This window comes from Gopherus evgoodei, chromosome 2 (assembly GCF_007399415.2).
Source record: "Gopherus evgoodei ecotype Sinaloan lineage chromosome 2, rGopEvg1_v1.p, whole genome shotgun sequence".
Lineage (NCBI taxonomy): Eukaryota > Metazoa > Chordata > Testudines > Testudinidae > Gopherus > Gopherus evgoodei.
In genome coordinates, this window is record NC_044323.1 from 124004070 (window position 1) to 124015599 (window position 11530).

An 11530-nucleotide genomic window follows, 5' to 3' on the forward strand; every position below is an offset into this window, starting at 1 on the left:
CCATCCACAGGGGCCCTGTCTGTGTTACCAGAGACCCAGAAGAGGTAGTGGACCCAGATCCCATGCCAACAACTGAAACAGCCACAGTGCCTCTAGTCCCAGACCAGGAACTGGAAACGCAACCAGCACCAGAACCGTTGCCAGCACTGACGCCAGCGCTTGCAAACCCATGTTGAACCCCAACGCCAGAGGGCACCAAAGAGCCTGAACTGGCAGAAGCAGCAGACAACCACACCCAAGAGGCGCAGCCAGAGCCTGAAATACCACCTGGTACACCAGCGGAGAGCGGTTCACCAGCAACGAAAACAACCCCATCACCTACATCGCTTCCAGAGGGACCAAGCCCAAGTCCACAGTCTAAGGAAGAACTGGTGTCTCCAGCTTCAAGGGAACAGTTCCAAACTGAGCAGGAAGCAGATGACAGCCTTCAGAAAGCTTGGGCGGCGGCATGGAGCACCCCACCGCCTCTCAGCTGTTCTAATCCATCCCAGTTTGTTGTAGAACAAAGACATTTATACAAGGAGACTCTTTCTGGTGGACACCAGGAAGACTGGCATCTGCAAAAACAGTTGGTGGTTCCAACTAAGTACCGGGGGAAGCTCTTAAGCTTAGCCCATGATCATGCCAGTGGCCATGCTCGGGTGAACAGAATCAAAGACTGGTTGGGGAAGTCCTTCAACTGGGAGGGGATGGGCAAGGACGTTGCCAAGTATGTCCGGTCCTGTGAGGTGTGCCAAAGAGTGGGGAAGCACCAAGACCAGGTCAAGGCCCCTCTCCAGCCACTCCTCATAATTGAGGTCCCATTTCAGCGAGTAGCAGTGGATATTCTGGGTCCTTTCCCAAAAAAGACACCCAGAGGAAAGCAGTACATACTGACTTTCGTGGATGTAGCTACTCGATGGCTGGAAGCAGTAGCTCTAGGCAACACCAGGGCTAAAGCTGTGTGCCAGGCCCTAACAAACATTTTTGCCAGGGTAGGTTGGCCCTCCGACATCCTTACAGATTCAGGATCTAATTTCCTGGCAGGAACCATGAAAGAACTGTGGGAAACTCATGGGGTGAATCACTTGGTTGCCACTCCTTACCACCATCAAACCAATGGCCTGGTCGAAAGGTTTAATGGAACTTTGGGGGCCATGATACGTAAATTTGTCAATGAACACTCCAATGACTGGGACCTAGTGTTGCAGCAGTTGCTTTTTGCCTACAGGGCTGTACCACACCCCAGTTTAGGGTTTTCACCGTTTGAGCTTGTGTATGGCCATGAGGTTAAAGGGCCATTACAGTTGGTGAAACAGCAATAGGAGGAGTTTACGCCTTCTCCAGAAACTAACATTCTAGACTTTGTAAGCAACCTACAAAACACCCTCCGACACTCTTTAGCCCTTGCTAAAGAAAACCTAAAGGATGCTCAGAAAGAGCAAAAGGTCTGGTATGATAAACATACCAGGGATCGTTCCTTCAAGGTAGGAGACCAGGTTATGGTCTTGAAGGTGCAACAGGCCCATAAGATGGAAGCATCATGGGAAGGGCCATTCATGGTCCAAGAGCACCTGGGAGCTGTTAACTACCTCATAGCATTTCCCAATTCCTCCCTAAAGCTCAGAGTGTACCATGTTAATTCTCTCAAGCCCTTTTATTCCAAAGACTTACAGGTTTGCCACTTTACAGCCCAGGGAGGATATGACGCTGAGTGGCCTGAAGGTGTCTATTACAAAGGAAAAAGTGACGGTGGCATGGAAGAGGTGAACCTCTCCACCACCCTGGAACGTCTGCAGCGGCAACAAATCAAGAAGCTGTGCACTAGCTTCGCCCCATTGTTCTCAGCCACCCCAGGACAGACTGAACGGGCATACCACTCCATCGACATAGGTAATGCTCACCCAATTAGAACCCCACCCTTGGGCGTCTCCTCACGCCCAAGCTGTGATAGAACGGGAAATCCAGAACATGCTACAGATGGTTATAATACGCTCATCTACCAGTGCATGGGCATCTCCAGTGGTTCTGGTACCCAAACCAGATGGGGAAATATGCTTTTGCGTGGACTACCGTAAGCTAAATGCGGTAACTTGTCCAGACAACTATCCAATGCCACGCACCAATGAGCTATTGGAGAAGTTGGGATGGGCCCAGTTCATATCTACAATAGACTTTAACCAAGGGGTATTGGCAAGTACCGCTAGATGAACCTGCCAAAGAGAGGTCAGTATTCATCACCCATGCGAGGGGTGTAAGAATTTAATGTGCTTCCTTTTGGGCTGTGAAATGCACCCGCCACCTTCCAAAAACTGGTAGATGGTCTACTAGCAGGATTGGGAGAATATGCAGTTGCCTACCTCAATGATCTGGCCATTTTTTCTGACTCCTGGCCCGAACACCTAGAACACCTGGAAAAAGTCTTTGAGCGCATCAGGCAGGCAGGACTAACTGTTAAGGCCAAAAAGTGTCAAATAGGCCAAAACAGAGTGACTTACCTGGGACACCAGGTGGGTCGAGGAACCATAAACCCCCTACAGGCCAAGATGGATGCTATCCAAAAGTGGCCTGTCCCAAAGTCCAAGAAACAGGTCCAATCCTTCTTAGGCTTGGCCGGGTATTACAGGCGATTTGTACCACACTACAGCCAACTCGCTGCCCCACTGACCGACCTAACCAAAAAGACCCAGCCGAATGGAGTTAAGTGGACTGATGAGTGTCAGAAGGCCTTTACCCAGCTTAAGGCGATGCTCATGTCTGACCCTGTGCTAAGGGCCCTGGACTTTGACAAACCATTCCTAGTAACCACAGATGCATCTGAACGTGTTATAGGAGCAGTTCTCATGCAGAAAGGACCGGATCACAACTTCCATCCTGTCGTGTTTCTCAGCAAGAAACTGTCTGAGAGGGAAAGTCACTGGTCAGTCAGTAAAAAGGAATGCTACGCCATTGTGTACGCCCTGGAAAAGCTATGCCCATACGTTTGGGGACTGCGGTTCCAGCTACAAACCGACCATGCTGCGCTAAAGTGGCTTCATACTGCCAAGGGAAACAACAAAAAACTGCTTTGATGGAGTTTAGCTCTCCAAGATTTTGATTTTGAAATTCAACACATTTCAGGAGCTTCTAACAAAGTAGCTGATGCACTCTCTCGTGAAAGTTTCCCAGAATCCACTGGTTAAAATTGGTCCTTCAAATGTAGAAAGTCTTGTAGTTTACATACTTAGTAGTATATGTAAAGGCGCATGTGTTGTATTAATCTGTTTATTCTAAAGTTCTAGAAACAAATCATGGCCAGTGAGGTTCCCCACTTTCTGCGATTTGGGGGGCATCTCATAAACAGATAGTTCAGGGTTAATGTCTCTTTTACCTGTAAAGGGTTAACAAACAGGGAACCAAACACCTGACCAGGGGACTAATCAGGAGACAAGATACTTTCAAATCTCAGTGGAGGAAAGCCTTTGTTTGTGTTTTTTGGGTTTTGCTTTGTTCTCTCTGGGTCCTGGAAGGGACTAGACGTGCAAGCAGGTTTCTTGCCAATCTCTCTGCTACAGTCTTTTACATATTCAGAATAGTGAGTATTAAGGAACAGGCAGTTATAATCTTTTTAATTGGTTTTCTTTATTTGCAAATGTGTATCTGGCTGGTAGAGTTTTAATGTGTATTTGGCTGAAAGTATTTTAAATTGTATTTCTGCTGGAAGAAGCTTTTTCTCCAGTTTCTATAAGCTGACAGACCCTGTAACTTTTACCATCTAAATTGCAGAGATAACTTTTACTCTTTTTCTTTCTTTTTATTAAAAGTTTTGCTTTTAAGATCTGTCTGATTTTTCCCCTTGTTGAGGCTCAAGGGAATTGAGTCTGTACTTAACAGGGAAGGGGAAGGGAGGGGAAAAGGGGGAATCCCTTTGTTTTAGATTCACGGAGCTTGAATCTGTTTTGCCTTTGGGTGAGGGAGAAAGGGGAAGCGGGGGAAGGGACATTCCTCCCTGTTTTAAGATTCAAGGAGTTTGAATCATGGTAATCTTCCAGGGTAACCCAGGGAGGGAAATCCTAGGAGAGGCACAGGTGAGGGAAAGAGTTTACTTTCCTTGTGTTAAGATCCAGGGGCTCTGGGTCTTGGGGGGCCCAGGGAAGGTTTTGGGGGGACCAGAGTGTATCAGGCACTGGAATTCCTGATTGGTGGCAGCTTATCAGCTCTAAGCAGGTAATTAAGCTTAGAGGAATTCATGCTGGTACCCCAGCTTTTGGACTCTAAGGTTCAGATTGGGGAAAGAGACTATGACACCCACCTTTTAGTAACTGTTGTTCTTCGAGTTGTGTTGTTCATGTCCATTCCAATATCCACCCTCCTGCCCCTCTGTCAGAGTGCCGGCAAGAAGGAACTGAGGGGGTGGAGGGTCGGCGGGTCCCTTTATAGGGCGCTGTTGTGGTGCCACTCCAGGGGGTGCCAGGGCTAACCCTACGGACGCTGCTAGGGGAAAATCTTCCGGTTGTCGTGCACGTGGTGCGCACACACCTACTTTGAATGGACATGAACAAAACATCTTAAAGAACAACAGTTATTAAAAGGTGGGTAACCGTTTTCTCTCATGTGTGAACCACCCTATACTGTTTTTCATAAAGATTAAGTTCAATTAAGACCCCACCTGGCCTTTCTGCCAGAAGTGTGTCCCGCTTCCATGTGAGCCAGGATATCTTCTTGCCAGTTTTCTACCCAAAACCTCATGCTGACCCTCGGGAACAGCATCTCCATTCTCTGGATGTTAGAAGGGCACTCACCTTCTACATAGACCAGACAAAGCCCTTCTGTAAAACAACCCAGTTATTTGTCACCGTCACTGAGTGGATGAAAGGTGCTCCGGTTTCCTCTCAGTGAATATCTTCGTGGATCACGGGGTGTATTTGTGCCTGTTACAACTTGGCAAATGTCTTTCCACCTGCTGTTACGGCTCGCTCCACGAGAGCTCAGGCATCATCAGCTGCCTTTCTGGCACACATCCCCCTCCGGGAAATCTGCAGGGCTGCCACATGGGCCTCAGTTCACACCTTCACGTCCCATTATGCCATCATTCAGCACTCTTGGGATGATGCAGCATTTGGCAGAGCGATTCTTCAATCTGTGGTTCCTTAACTCTGACCCCACCTCCGAGGTAAAGCTTGGGAGTCACCTAACTAGAATTGATATGAGCAATCACTCGAAGAAGAAAAAAACGGCTACTTACCTTTTTGTAACTGTTGTTCTTCGAGTTGTGTTGCTCATATCTATTCCATTCCCCTTCACCTTCCCCTCTGTTGGAGTTGCTGGCAAGAAGGAACTGAAGGGAGGTTGTGCCGGCAGGGTCTTATATAGAACACCATTTTGGCACCACTCCAGGGGGCTCCCCAGCCAGCCTGACAGGTAGCTACTAGGGGGAAAGTTTCCGACTTCCGTGCATGAGGCTCACACTCACACCTAACTGGAATAGATATGAGCAACATATCTTGAAGAACAACAGTTACAGAAAGGTAAGTAACCATTTTTTTCATCCTTCTCCATGTGCGGCCATGTCTTTTCATGAAAAAATCTTTCCATATCTTTGGAGGTCTTTGGAGCTAATTTGTATTTGGAGGTCAGCCAAGTGGTCATTTCAGTTCCCATGAGTACCATTGATTGTCAGTGAGCTTCGCCATATTCCCAGCCCATCATATTTTACTAAGCCTGATCTCAACAATGACATCCTGCACGCCACTCTGCTGTCTGATCACTTCACTGGGGACTCGGTCGTGGATTGAAGTTCCCAGAATTCTTCTTTCCATTGCCCTCTCTGTGACAGACAGTTGCTGTACCTCTGTCTTTTTCAGCACCTATGTTTTATGCCATACAACATTGCTGGCAGTACTGTTGAGTTGAAGAGGCTGGCGCATGTTGCCTTGATGATTTTCCTTGAAGGACATCCTTGATAGAATTGAATGAGCACCAACTTGCTTGCTTTCTTCACGAGAGTTCATCTTCCTTATTGTGGCACATGTTAATATCTTGGCCCAAATAGACACATTGCTAAACTTCTTCTATTTTTTCCTCCCTTGATTTTAATTTGGGATTTTGGCAAGGTATTAGAATGCATATATTTAATTTTGGAGCAGTTAATTTTCAGTCCAACTTGGCTGCTTTTTGTGTTGAGTTCTCGCAGCATTTTCAACATGAACAAATGGGCCCCAACTCCCTATGCGCTCCTCAATCCATTCTAAGATGGTGGCGGAGAGTTCAGCTGACAGGAGGCTATTAATAATCTCAGGGGCCAGAAAAAGGACTGCCTTCTCAGTGTACACCCATAACTGCAGGACATGGATGAGAGATGACTCAATCAACCATCAATGGGGGTTAGATACCTAAATATCTTAGGCCTGGGCTACACTAGCAGGAAGTCGAAGTATCTTAGTTCGACTTTCCTGGCCGTCCACATGGTGGCGAGTTGACTATCACGATTCCTCCATTGACTACGCTTACTCCTCCTGCTGAGGTGTAGTACAGGCATCAATTCGAGGATCGATTTATTGCATCCAGACGAGACGTGATAAATCGATTCCCCGATACATCGAACACTACCCGTTGATCTGCCAGGTAGTATAGATGTACCCTTAGAGGGCAGGACCCAAACCCCACTTCCCTCCTGTATTTCATTCCTGTCTATTAAGTGGCTCCCTATTCAGCTTGCTGGCTTCTGTGAAACTATTTTTTAGACATCTATCTCCATGCACTGTTTGGGGTGCCTGGGTGCCCAGCTTGAAGTTGAGGATTCCAGCTGGCAGTAGGGAATCTAGAGACTAAGTATTGCAAAGCCTAAGCACCTTTGTGGATTTTGGCTTCTGTCTATGGCCTTGTCTACACTACCGAGGTAACAAGTATCAGAGTTGTAGCCGTGTTAGTCTGGATCTGTAAAAGCAGCAAAGAATCCTGTGGCACCTTATAGACTAACAGACGTTTTGGAGCATGAGCTTTCATGGGTGAATACCCACTTCGTCAGATGCTTGTGATGAAGTGGTATTCACCCATGAAAGCTCATGCTCCAAAATGTCTGTTAGTCTATAAGGTGCCACAGGACTCTTTGCTGCTTTTACTGAGGTAAGTCAACCTAAATTATGCTACTCCAGCTATGTGAATAACGTAGCTGGAGTAAACGTAGCTTAGGTCAACTTACTGCAGTGTCTCATCGCGCTGTTGACGGGAGACACTCTTGGGTCAACCTACCTTACTCTTCTGTTTCCAGTGGGGTACCGGAGTTGACTGGCGAGCGCTTTGCAGTTGGTTTAGGAGGTTTTCACTAGATCTGCTAAATCTACTCTTGTTGCATCGATCGCAGCAACATCAATCCCAAGTAAGTGTAGACATGGCCTATGATTCTTTACCATTGTTACATGACATGGCATCAAAATTGACTCATTTTAAGCCTTTATATAAAAAGAAAGAAAAAGACATAAAATGGTCTCTGTATCAAGGTGACAATATACAGGGTCAATTGCTTAAAAGAAAAAATGAATAAACAGCCTTATCCAAAAAGAATACAATTTAACACATTCCAGCAACTACACACATGTACATACAAAAAAATATATAAACCTATTATCTTACTATCCTTGTACTTACAACTTGGAAACAGAAGATTAGAAAGCCTGGAGATAGAAAGATCATTCTCAGAGCCGAGAGAGTCACCGAACCAAGACAAAGAACAAAGAACTCACACCCAAAACTTCCCTCCACCCAGATTTGAAAAAGTCTTGTTTCCTGATTGGTCCTCTGGTCAGGTGTTTGGTTCCCTTTGTTAACCCTTTGAGGTAAAAGAACATTAACCCTTAGCTATCTGTTTATGACATATGGCGTCTGCCAGGGTAATCCAGGGAAAAAGGACGTGAAATGATTGTCTGCCGTTGTTTTCCCGGAGGAAGGAATGAGTGATGACATTTACCCAGAATCACCCACAACAATGATTTTTGCCCCATCAGACACTGGGATCTCAATCCAGAATTCCAAGGGGCGGGGGAGACTGCAGGAACTATGGGATAGCTACATAATAGCTACCCACAGTGCAACGCTCCAGAAATCGACGCTAGCCCTGAACATGGACGCACACCACCGAATTAATGTGCTTAGTGTGGCCGCGTGCACTCAACTTTATACAATCTGTTTTACAAAACCGGTTTATGTAAAATCGGAATAATCCCGTAGTGTAGATGTACCCTCAGAGCTGCTGAGTGTTACACATCTCACCTGAACCAATGTATTCATAGCCCTGTCATGGCTGCACACAGCCCATCATGAATGTCACATAATTGCCAGAGCTACAGGCAAGTGCTCTAATTTTACCTGCAACTATTAGATGCTTCTGTGGAGCCTAAATTCAGGCAGGGTACATGGTTTCTTCCTCTGGCTGCTTGACCTGCTGGACTGGAGTCGGAAAGTTGCAGGAGAAACAACAGCAGGAAAGAGGTGGGGAAGATGCAGAGGAGTAGCTAGCTGGCAGGGACAAAAGGTGAAGGGCAGTTCAATACTAGCCCCAGGTTCCCTTGAGTTTCCATTCAGGCCCTTTGCCCTTCCCAGAGAGACACTAGATCCTCTTTCTAACCCCCAAGCACCTGTCCCCACAGAGAGAGACCTCTGCCACATAGATGCCCCAGACCTCTGCCTCCTAGCCAGTGCATAGTTCCTCAGATCCCCTGCCCAAGCCCTAAGGAGATGAGATGGAGCCCCTTTCCTCTCACTGAGACCCTCAAAGAGAACACACAAGACTCCTGTTGCCCAGCCAGATCCCAGACCCCTGACCTCCAGAGAGACATTAGCCGCTAGTCCAGCATGTCCTCCCAGACAACACCCACCCATCTAACTCAGCAGTCCCAGACAGCCCAACACCTATGCACCTACCCCAGACACCCATCGACAGGACCAGCCATTTTACGGTCAGAATCCAGGCCTCCACAGTTTTTCCAGACATCTGATTAACTCTATACACCCAAACACCTAACCCAGCAATCCCAGAAATTTGTGAGACTCCCACCCTACATATCCCCAGCATCTCTGTATACCTTCCCACCCCAGTATCTGCCCCAGCCTCATAACTGAGAAATTTAGTGCTGCTCAATATCCTACCTCAACCACTGATCGGGGGAGGCTGTACTGAGGTCCATGGCAATATGCAAATTATCTGCAAAAATACAAATTAGCTCACTAAATAATTTGCAAAAATATCATGCATAGAGCTTGGTAGTTATCAGGCATAGAAACCATGAGGAGTCAGATGACCTCCTGAGGTCTCTTCCAACCTAATCCTCTATGATCCTATGAAACAAAAGGCAGACCAAAGGGGTGCAGAGGAATGTGGAGAGCAAGAAGCAGAGTGAGATGGGTGCAAAGGAATGATGTAAATCCCCCTACCTAACTATTCTGTATAGTTATAGAGGGGGATAGAAGGCCAGCTCTTCACACCTCAGGAAACAAGAGAGTCTGCAAGTAAGTAGAGAACAGGGAGACCTCATTTTTGTGTCTATATTTAAGGCTGAATATTGAGTCTGAGATGACCACACTTAAATGGGATGGTTCCTCCTATAGTTAAAAAAAATCAGATGGCAGGTAAAAGAATAACTCAATTTATTATTATTTTAAATCACATAATTTGTAAGATAATTACATGATTTGGGGGCATTTAACCGGATTTTTAAATGTTTAGGGTTGGGAATAGTGGAAAAACATATAGGTGATTGCCTAACAGTTGAGCTTTTAAATAAAAAAATGTATTAGAATAAGTAAAACAAATTTTCCCTAAAATTGTCTGTCTCTATTTGTTTCCCTGTCAATCTTCTGTTTTAAATCATCCACAGGCACTTTCTACCACTTTCCCTGCTATAGATTTAAAAAAACAGTACATTTACCCTCGCTCATGCTCCTTCAAAATACCAGGCCTTCAAACTCTGGACTGAGGCAGGTCAAGCATTCGCTGTGCCAACCTGTACTCAGTACAGCAGCAACTTGACTCCACTTTCTCTCCTCTTCCTCCTTGCTTCTTCCAATGTGTCCAGAAAGTGCGGAGGAGACTAAGTGGTGCATCCCCCATATGCTCCTAGAAGTGCTGGTCAGGGACGGATAACTAGAGTTCCTTTTGCAGGAGAAGACATGGCCATAGAAATGACAATTCTTGTCCATCATGATCATCTAGCTGTGGAAAGGACCAAGAGTTTGTGGGGTTCAGGCCTGCTTTTCTAAGCTTTATGGAAAACTCTGACCTTGACCTCTGGCTCCTCTGCAGAGCCTTCAGTCTTGCTAAATTGGAGAAGGGAAAATGAGACTTAACACTAGCACTCAAGAACTCAGTAAGAGCTGAAATTTTCTTTTAGTGGTTGAGGATTTCACAGCACAGGTGATAAACAGCAAATTGGATCTTCAATCTAACTTCCACCTGCCTCTCCTATGGGCATTGAGATGGAGAAAGAATCTGCTGGACTCTTACCTCCTTTGCAGAACTGGAGTCTCATTGACAGGGATTCAACAAATCTGGGGAGGGCTTTCTATACATACCCACATATATCTGCTTTTTCTCAATGTCACAATCTGAATGTCACACATTTTATACCTTTTGCTATATAAATAATTGTATCAATTAAACTTAGTCAAACATATTACTGCCATAAGTAACAGAACTGCCTTCCCTGCAGTCCCTGTTCTCCTCCAATACATTGTTTTGATTTGGGATAATTTTTCTAGATAGTGTCCTGCTATCACTTACAATCCCCACTCTGGCACTTGGAGTGCAGAAGATGGGAGCCCACAAGGATTCTAACAAAATTAATACAGACCACTCCAGATTGGTATTAAACTCCCAAGGTCACAGCTTCTTTTTATGCCATCATGTGCCAGCAACGCCCCTCTGCCATGTACATTGGCCAAACCGGACAGTCTCTACACAAAAGAATAAATGGACACAAATCAGACGTCAAGAATTATAACATTCAAAGACCAGTCGGAGAACACTTCAACCTCCCTGGTTACTCAATTACAGACCTCAAAGTCGCAATACTCCAACAAAAAAACTTCAGAAACAGACTCCAATGAGAAACTGCAGAATTGGAATTAATTTCCAAATTGGACACCATAAAATTAGGCTTGAATAAAGGCTGGGAGTGGATGGGTCATTACACAAAGTAACAGCTATTTCCCCATGCTAATTTTTTCCCTACTGTTACACCTTTTGCTGAGAAATACAACAGGATGGAATTGTTGATCTGGTCCTTCCTGCATTTAAAGCACTCCTACACCACGCTCTGACGCATCTGTGGTTACAATAAACGGCTGGTCGAAGTACAGGGCCCTCAGTACAGGGTCACATGTAAGGGCCACTTTAAGCTGGTCAAAGGCTTTCTGATACTTCTCAGTCCACTGAACTGTGTTTGGTTGTTTTTTCCTGGTCAGGTCTGTCAGTGGGGTGGCAATTTGGCTGTAGTATGGTACAAATCATCAGTAATACCCAGCCAAGCCCGAGAAGGATTGGACCTGCTTCTTTGACTTAAAGACTGGCCAATTTTGG